The following is a 9,185-nucleotide window of genomic DNA, read 5'->3' on the forward strand; positions in this document are numbered from 1 at the left end:
CAACCAAGTGGTAGTTAGAATCAACAAGCCATCTAACATGTAAACATCTTATTTTCAATACACTACAGGCCACATGCATGTGACTAATTTGGACTGTCTGGGCCTGGATAAAAGAGGTCCAGATAAGAGAGATTTCAAGGTTATTTCACAGGTCCCTTAGTCCTGTAGAGCAATGTGTGAGTCAGAGGCTGTACAGTTGAATTACAAAGCGCAAAATGATTCCAGTTTGTGTCAATGAACGCCTATCTACTGTATCAGTGTGAAAAATTTAAAGCGAATGAGAACGTTTGTAGCTATATACAGTAGTTTGAGGCAGGCAAGTTGTAGTAGCAACTAGTGATGTGCGATATGTGATATATATCGAAATATCGTGATAATTTTTATATATCGTAATACAATATAGAATCTTTATATCGCGATATAAGCCGAAGTATAGATTTTAGTTATAATTAGAGAAAACTGTACCCAAGATGTCATTGTACACTGTAATATTTTTTGATAAAAGAACTTGTAATGTTGTATGCTAGTGATGTACCATGTTGTATTGTACTTCTAGTACATTAGTACTACAAGTGTCATCGGTGTAAGTACATGTACACAAGCTGAGTGATGAGTTTGTATATCGTGATATATATTGTATCGTGATAATTGTGTGTAATAATCGTGATATGAAAATATCCTATATCGCACACCACTAGTAGCAACACTGGTAAGCATAGGCGGATCTGAGGGGGGGCCAAGGGGTGCTGTGCCCCCCCTGGCCCTTCTTTGGCCCCCCTTGGACCTACAGTACCATATGTATACCAGAAACTAGAATCATGCATTCACACTGCATTTAGAAGTATAGAAAGCCAATTGGCAAATAGAAGACAACGCTTATAAATGTGCCTAACATTTATAGTTAAACTGTACACTGTAAAGAAAGTGAGGCAAATAAATTTGAATTTTGTGCAAGGATCGAGATACTCTAATAGAGCAGTCACTACTCTAATAGAATAGTCGCAATTCTGATGTCATCAATTTACAAATTTTACAAATCGTAACAATGCTAGCTACTCCTTATTTTGATTTGGTATACACTTTACCATCAAACAAGTTATCTCAGATAGGCTAACCAATCTTTGTACGCATTGCAAATCATACACTTTTAAGCTAAGCATTATCAAAAATGCTCTGAAATTCAAACCTGGGAGGTCTGATTTTTAAAATTTTCTCCAACTACAGTTTTACAAACTGTATGCCCATCGTTCATCCAGCTATATGCTGAATAAGGTTATGCAAATGAATATAACTTGTGTTCTAGAATTTCCCCATAGCTCATAGTAGAATAAACACTGTTGTGCACTAAAACTTCTTGCCCCCCTTGGCCCCCCCTGACAGTGTCTCCTAGATCCGCCTATGCTGGTAAGTCAGTTGTACCTCGCTCTCACAGAGGCTCCAACTCTCATGCCTTAGGTGTGATTCATAATTTGGCCTTCAATCACGCCCAACATTCTCATGCCTAAAATTGATGCTCACTCCCAGAATTTTCTATTGCTGACTATGCTTCACTGAAGGCTCCCTGAGGCTAAAAAAGGTTGCGGCATGTGCAAGGATTTCAGCAGTCACGTGGTAATCTCTCGTTAAAACTTTAGTTTGGTGGTCAGAGTTCTCAATGGCGGTTGACTGGTTCCACAACTGAGGAGAGTTGTATAAGGACAGCAAACAGTGTACTGGAACTTTGAAAGGTCACTGGGAATCCAGGCGGTTGGTTGCTACAAGATAGCTACAACCTGTGTGGACATGGTTAGAAGCTAGATAGTTGAGCTGGCAAGACATCTTGTAGAAGTGTGTACTCCAGCTGATCACATGAGCGTCATGTTTGTAATAGAAATTGTAATGAATTGCCACAGTTGTAATGTACAGTAGCACACAAACACATACACACATACACCAGCTATTAATATTTTACACTTTTAGCTAGTAATACACAGTTTCTCAATGATGTAACTATGTGCAAACACTTTCAAATATAACTAGTACAAGGAGGCCATGTTATTATGTTATGAAATCCTGAAGTACTGGTTATAATTTAACTTTGTTGAATTGCATGCTTGGACTACATCTCCACTGTTCACCTTTATGAAAAATCTCACTCCCAAGAAAGATCCAAGGTTGGAGCCTCTGCTTTCACTCAGCTATCATGTTATTCTGCTGCACGATACTGCAAAAGATGTAGACTCTACATTTCTGGGGCATATTGATACTGTGTGTTAAATTTTATTTGGGCCTGTGGAAGCATTTTTGGCATGTTTTTCCCAGTAATGAAGATACAAGCCTTAATATAGCTTGTTCACTCAAAGAAAGTAATAATGGTCCAATAAAACATCTTCACAAACATGAACTTTAAAAATAAGACCTATTTTCATTCTGTAGTTACTTGTGTTGAAATTATAAGAATTCAGCTTCAGTAATTTGTGAGTCTGGCTGAGGAGTATTTTGGGAAATCATCACTATTGTGGACCACAGTACCACACTCCCAAGAACAGATGTTTTGCAGTGTTGTATTACTACCACAACATAGTTGTTGAAACTCTACAACACATTTTGTAATTTGTGGAGGTTTTTACTCCCATACATTAAAAATATACACCTTAACCTTAACTGGTATACGGAAAATGGCTGTGTGTGGTTACTAAGCACAGCTATGTATAATTTCAGTCTTGGAATATGGTGGTGGACCTGGACCATGTTGTCCAAGTGGACCAACTAGCTATGCAAATACAAATTGCTTAGCTTTTACAACAAAAATTAATGTGACCTTAGTCATCTATCATTTGCACATTTACAAGGTTTTATATAGGGGGGTAGTGCATCATAACCTGAGATTATGTCTAATCATTATTGGGTACCTGAGAAAGCACCAGAAGCAGTTTGTCAAACATTTCCTGGAGAAGAATACCCACACAGATCTGCAGAGGAGGTATGACACTCTTTAAGTGTCTTCAATAAGAATTTGTGTTAATTGTATAATTATTTTTGACTTTTAAACTACTGCTGCTTAGCCTAGGTTTACTGGATTGTGGAGACCTTGAATACAATTGCTTTCTTTACCTTTTCAAACATACTTTCTTTAAACAGGTTGGTAGGATCAGGAATCCTATAGACCTTCTTCAACACTTGTATTGTAAAGCTTTAATAAATAAAATTGACAGTGCTGATCTCTTCCATTGTTGCCATTTCATGCAGTAAGCTCTTTATCACTTGATGACGTCTCCAATTTCCTGGGGTTCAGCGAGGTCAACCAGTTTTTATTGAAACCCTTCTAAAGTAGCTTTATTACTCTGTACAAATCCTATGAGCTCACATGAGTGTGTTGTACATCTTCTGGTTCACTTATATGTCAATGAAAGTATGAAATTTTTATAAACAGTTCATATTTAATTAATACTTGGAAAGTACTGCTTCTACCTTTTGCTACCATGTCAGTACTCAGCAGCAGGCTGCTACAATTTTCAAAGTCAATGGCAATAAATCATCACAGTTTTTTCCAGTTTTAAGAGTCAACAATTTGTAAACACCTCAGAACATGAGACATATTGTGTGTAAATCAACAGCTGTAATTTCAAACAGCTATAGTGTATTTTTTTACATCTGTACAGCAAACTGAAAAACACACATGTGCATTGTGTGATGTCACTAAAGTCTAGCCTCACTATATTATGTTTTTTTTGTTTTCTTTCCTTTTTAGTTGTCTCCTGGTATACACTCACAAACTTGATGTGGACATTCTGACAAATCACAAAAGAAACCCAAAACAGTACGTTTCTGAGCTCTGACTGTGGATCATCGATAGCGAGTTGATGAGCAACTGCATACTAGGTAGACCTACATATGAAGCAAATACAGTGGAGTAGAATCCTACACTGACACTGCACCATTTAGTAATATGCTTAATTCTTTGTTCCACTACTTGAGAAACTTTGGAAGTGGTGAAATTGATTGTCACCAAAGATCTGCTGTAGTGATTTCAATGGTTGCATACTTCATACTAATTAATTAATAAAAGGTTAAACATGTTAATGTTTAATATCAGTACAAAATACATAAGTACTATACACATGTGTAACTCAGTAGCTGCCAAGCACAGATAAGATGTGCTTTATTACAAAAGGTCATCTAAGAATAGATGTAGGGGTGCTCGAACACTTTCTTTTTACTGTGTAGTAACTACAATAGGAAGGTACTGCTATAGAAGCTACAGGTGCACTTGTATTTTATAAACACTAATATCTTTTAAAAATTAATGTGCTTGTGCCAATTATGTTGGCATGATTGTATATTAACAGGCTAGCAAAAGCATCAAGTATTATGCCAGCAAATAATACAAGATTTTAAAGCAATGTGAATGTAAGAAATACGTGCAGCAAAACATGAACACACTATGCATAATGCTGCATTTGATATCAAATGCACAGTACTCTTATTTTTACAGTTTTTGGCTGATTTGATATACTCTAATAGAGCAGTCGCTTACTCTAATACAACAGTCACAATTCTAATAAAACAGTCATCTCTCAAGCATATTATTTAATTGCATGTGATAAGGCATTTAGAATGTAACAATATCTTCTCAACCAATCAGTTTGGTTTCCACCAAAAACATTCTGCTGATCTTCAACTACTATTAACTGTCCATGACTTAGCATCCAGTTTAAATGACAAAGCACAAACTGATTGTATACTGCTGGATTTCAGCAAGGCATTCGACAAGGTTTCCCACAAACTCTTACTGTTAAAGTTAAGGTACTATGGAATTACCAGAGAGACAATTAACTGTATTTGGTCTTTTTTAGCCAACTGTAAATAGTAAGTTTTTTGTGATGGTTCTATTTCAGAAGCTGTCAACGTTACCAGTGGAGTACCTCAGTGCTCTGTATTGGGCCCCTTACTGTTCTTGTTTTTATAAATGACTTTCCCAGCTGTATTAAATCTACTTGTCACCTAATTTGCAGATGACTGTCTGTTGTAACGTATTAAGACATGTACAGATAGGTATCTTTGGAATAAGAAGGCCAATAGCTAGCTAGCATTCACAGTACATTAGTCATCTTGCATACGATACGCAAGGAAATTTTGACATAGAAAAATTTAACAAAATTGACGAATCAATTAAATTCATCAAACTTAAGTTCGTCAAATGTCTTTAAAAATACAGGTTTTGTCTATAATTTTTTGATTTCGACAACATTTTATTCATCAAATCTGCTGAAATGTGAATTCGTCAAACTTTTCTTGCATCAAAATTTCCTTGCGTATGGTACAGCAGTGTAGGTAAAGTACAAGAAGTGATGCATACACATTTTTAAGTTGACATATAGAAGTGTAAAAACAAAATACAAGAATGGGGTATGGTATCAATGAGACAGCAACTCATTTACAGCCATATGCATATAGTGCATTTTTGAGCTAGGTTTTGAATATATGTTAGGTGGTTATTCACTTGGGTCAGTCAAGCCCATGAAACAACTAATTTAATTGCCATGTAATAACACTATATGTAAATGGGTAGTGTCAAGACCAGTATAAACCAAGATTTGAACTGTACTAGATCCCTTCTTCTCCCTACCGAATTGGTCTGGCCACACAAGGCAACCCAACATACACCACGCATGCACAAATTAAAGTATGTAGCTGTCATTGTGCACAAATCCTGTATGTTATAGAGTCTCTAGACCCTCGTTCACGTGAGAGTCTGTCTCTGCCAGACTGAGTTCTGTCACTGGAACATTGAAAAGTGAAAAACGTGCAGTGTACATGCTGTCACATTTACAGCTTTGGAGGCTAACCCCATACCTCTTATCCTCACAGATGAGTTCCTTCCTCTCAGTCCAACTCGTCGCCAACACAGCAACATTAACCTTAACAGATGCGCAGCATTAAAGGAGGTCCGAATGCCTAATGAGTCATGTAGTACCACAGATGATTCATCTACAGTCGCAAGCAGCTAATCAGCAATTATTAGTATTGTACGCGCCTATAATGAAAGGATCCGCAGAAAATTAAAACGCGAAAGCAGCTGAGTTGCTGAATATCGTCGATGTTTAGCAAATGTCATCAATGTTTAGCAAATGTCGTCGATGTTTAGTAAATGTCGTCGATATTTAGCTAAATGTCGTTGATGTTTAGTAAATGTCATCGATGTTTAGCAAATGTCGTCGATGTTTAGCAAATGTCGTCGATATTTAGCTAAATGTCGTCGATGTTTAGTCAATTTTTGGGTTTTTGAGACAAATGGCACGCCATAGGGGTCTATTCTACGGAACGGAACGGAACGGAATGATGGACTAAACTGCGGAACGGAATGCTTTCTCAGATTGAAGCTTGCAGCTTACCATTGCTGTACAAGTTATCAGTGGCACTTTCCAGCAGGTACCCCAAGAAAGATAAAACGAATGATTTAAGGATCGATTGTGGGTTCTTGTTGGTTGTTATTAGTAACGAAGTACTAATTGTGGGAATAGCTGACTCAGTGTGTTCATCTTCGGATATATCAAGTAGGGAACTTAATGCATGACTTGTTTTTACTAGTATGTGAGTTATTTTTACTTACTTGACTTTAGAATGTACAGTCTGAGGCCCAGCCTTTCTAATTGGCATAAATCAGTATGTGTATAGCTACACTACAAAGGAAACAAGTATAGTGACAAGCTGAATCAACTCAGTCTAAGCAGAATCTAAAGGAATTTTGTGCAGTGAGTGAGAAGCAAACATTCAGATACCTCAAGGAGGCTATATTGTGTGAACATCAATGATTCATTAACAGAGTAGTGGACTATTGTCAGATATCTCAGCCTGAGTACTGAGTTGAATTCTGGATGGGGTCTATTTTACAGAATGGAATGCTTTCTGAATCAACTTGCAGCTTGGCTAGCTGCTACCATTGCTGAAATTGCATTTTATCAGTGGAACCTCCAGGAATTCAAAATGGAATAGGATAATTATAAAACATTAATTGATTGTTTAGGTAATCATGACTTTATTCAATCTAATAAACAGAATATATGGTTGATTGAGTGAGGTATCACTTTCAGAATGTTCAGACGACCAGTGATGAGATGCATGGATTCATCGAATTTTTGTTGTGGTTGGAGACATTAAATATCCAAAAGCAAACTGACTGTATAATATTAATTCACTTTCTTTATATTTTCTCAATTTTGAGCCTGTATACAAATAATTGAATTTTCCTTGTCAATAGAAATCCTAGAATAAGATGGGAGAGAAACTTATCTTTGTTTACCAAGAGTTCGTAATACTGATTTGTATGGGAGAGAGTGTCTAACTCTCAGTATGGCCTGTACAAACACCCTGCGTAAAGTTCACCTTTCATCAAATCAACACCTTTACTGGGGGATAGAAAACTGTTGATTAGTGTTGCTGAAGAAGGTAAAGCCTTTGTTCTGAAAGAAGGCCGAGGTGTTACTTTAAGCAGGGTGTTTGGTGAATGCATTCAAGTTAGACACTCTCCACCTTATTATGAACTCTTGGTACAACTTCAAAGGAAAATGAAGAAACATACAGATGAATCAATAAAATCACTACAGTAAGGTGAATTACAGACTAGTGAGATCTTGGTTAATTAATGACAGTGGTTGGAGATTAAGTGTGGTAGCTTCTTGTTCTTGAATATGTTGCAAAGTGGAAGTACAAATCAAAATGGGATATCAATTTCATTATGAAAAATTTGTATACATAAATAATCTAGCATTACTATTTCATTTGTCCTACACTTAAACATGCTACAACAGCAGCGTTGAAACCGGGTCGGGTCATCCGGGTCATCCGCGTAAACCGGGTCACGTTTTCTCCGGGTCTGACCCGGTTTACAAATTATCCGGGTCTGACCCAGATTGGATCACGTGAGAAACGAAATTGATCGTTTGACGACGTGGAACCTATAAACGCTAGTCGCGTAGCTCTTTCGTGAGCCACGCCCACTTGTCGCGTTACAAACATACGCTCAGCCACGCCCATTTATTAGTAAGTACAGTCTGTAGCATGAAACTGTGTCCGTTTCTGTCTGCAAACTTACGTGGGGCCACGCCCACTAATCGATTAATGTATGAGTTGTATATAGTCTAGGTCTAGTCTTGCAGCAGGATAAGTACTTTTGTGAGCCACACCCATTTTAATATATTGGGAAATTGCAATACTAAGTATGTACGAAGCCACACCCAATTGCTGTCTGTAAACTCACAGTAGCTACGTGGAACCAAACCCACCCACTAATTTTAAATTATAAACTTACCGGCTTAGTTATCACATAACTACTCGTTTACTCAACACGAATCGAAAGCTCAAAACGCCGCCTGAGTCGCTCGAGAATACCCGAAACATAGCTCTTATCGCGCGCCTCGGCTTAATTTAATCCGGGTCACATCCGGGTCTGACCCGGATTGCTATCCGGGTCAGTGGGTCATCCGGGTCAGCAGTAGTGACCCGGTTTCAACGCTGTACAACAGTACTAGTGTCAGTACATTGGCAGTGAGTCTACCATGAAATTTCAACTCTAGAGTAGATCCAACACAGGACAGCCCGCACTATAACAAATACATGTGATCCCATTGTAATTTCATGGACCAGCTGGACTGGGAATCACTTGAAAATAGACGAACAAATTTAACCTGTTTTGTTTGAAGTAAAGCATGTGAAATGTTACACCTAGGATTCTTAGGTGGTATGTAATTAATGTGAGTGTTCCATTTCAGGTCTGACTAGATACATTGAAATTACACACACATCCTGGTCCAAATCACGTTTGCCTGGTGGCTACGGGCATGGTTTCACATGCGGCTTATAATAGAGATTAGGCTGATCTTGGAGTTTTGGCATTTAGCCTGATTCAAGGCTAGCAGTCAGACACATCCTTGAATTGCGCAACAGATAAAATCAGCTCACTATTGAATACGGCATTAGTCCACTGCACCAGCTGTTAATATATAAATAACTCCATGCATACACTTCAGTGATGTTTGCAGAATATACTCTCCTTGCGGTCTGCCAAAATATTTGCTCCTCACACACTGCACAAAATTCTTCAAGTTTTAATTCAGCTGGCTCTTTCCTGTTACCAGTATCATCCTGCTTGCTTTATTTATACACTGACTTATGACTTGAAAGACCGGCCCAGACTGTTTTCTAAA

At 37.7% G+C, this 9,185-nt stretch overlaps 1 long non-coding RNA gene across 1 annotated transcript; it reads right to left on the bottom strand.

Moving 5' to 3' along the window:
• Window positions 1-3,578: 3,578 nt before the first annotated feature.
• LOC136249011 (uncharacterized) lies at window positions 3,579-6,121 on the bottom strand. Its single transcript, XR_010697978.1, has 2 exons — window positions 5,836-6,121; window positions 3,579-3,867 (listed from the first exon to the last, which is right to left on the bottom strand). It is a non-coding gene; the product is annotated as an uncharacterized lncRNA (long non-coding RNA).
• Window positions 6,122-9,185: the final 3,064 nt, after the last annotated feature.

This window comes from Dysidea avara, chromosome 3 (assembly GCF_963678975.1).
Source record: "Dysidea avara chromosome 3, odDysAvar1.4, whole genome shotgun sequence".
Lineage (NCBI taxonomy): Eukaryota > Metazoa > Porifera > Demospongiae > Dictyoceratida > Dysideidae > Dysidea > Dysidea avara.